Raw genomic sequence first — 606 nt, 5'->3', positions numbered from 1 at the left:
GTTGAATATTAGGTTTTTCCTCCTGCCCAAGCAGTCTAAAATGTCTCAACACTCATACTTCCTTCTCCAATTCTTCTCTATACTCCTGCTATGTGGTCATTTGGGCTCCATAATAATTTCCTCTGCCATTTATGCACATACACATAATTATCATAATTATCCCATATTGGATTTAACTGAGTGAATAGTCGCATTTTCTTTATATCAGTTAATGAGAAACCAGTCTCTGAGTTCCTCATATATAGAAACCTGATACAAGAAGACTGTCGAGATTAGAAACAAAGATTGTTGTTAAAACCATGATTCCCACATTTCTCACTTTGTTTCACCACGTAAACCAAAACTGCACTTAAAAAAAGTTCTCAAGTTGCTTCCAATATACCCTGTGTCCTATCTACATGTCCGTGTATATACCCTACTCCAAGTGGATTGGGCCTTGTGGCCTACATGCAATGAATAAATGTCAAAATACATGGGCAAAAACCAGGTAGATACCTGGTATATACCACGTGTATTCTTGAGATCATCATGCTAAGTGAAATATGTCAGAAAAAGTTTAGAATGATGTGATTTTACTTAAATGTGGGAAAGAAGAGTGAAAGAAAC

The sequence above is a fragment of the Pteropus alecto genome, unplaced genomic scaffold (assembly GCF_000325575.1).
Source record: "Pteropus alecto unplaced genomic scaffold, ASM32557v1 scaffold981, whole genome shotgun sequence".
NCBI lineage: Eukaryota > Metazoa > Chordata > Mammalia > Chiroptera > Pteropodidae > Pteropus > Pteropus alecto.
This window is presented reverse-complemented; position numbering follows the sequence as displayed.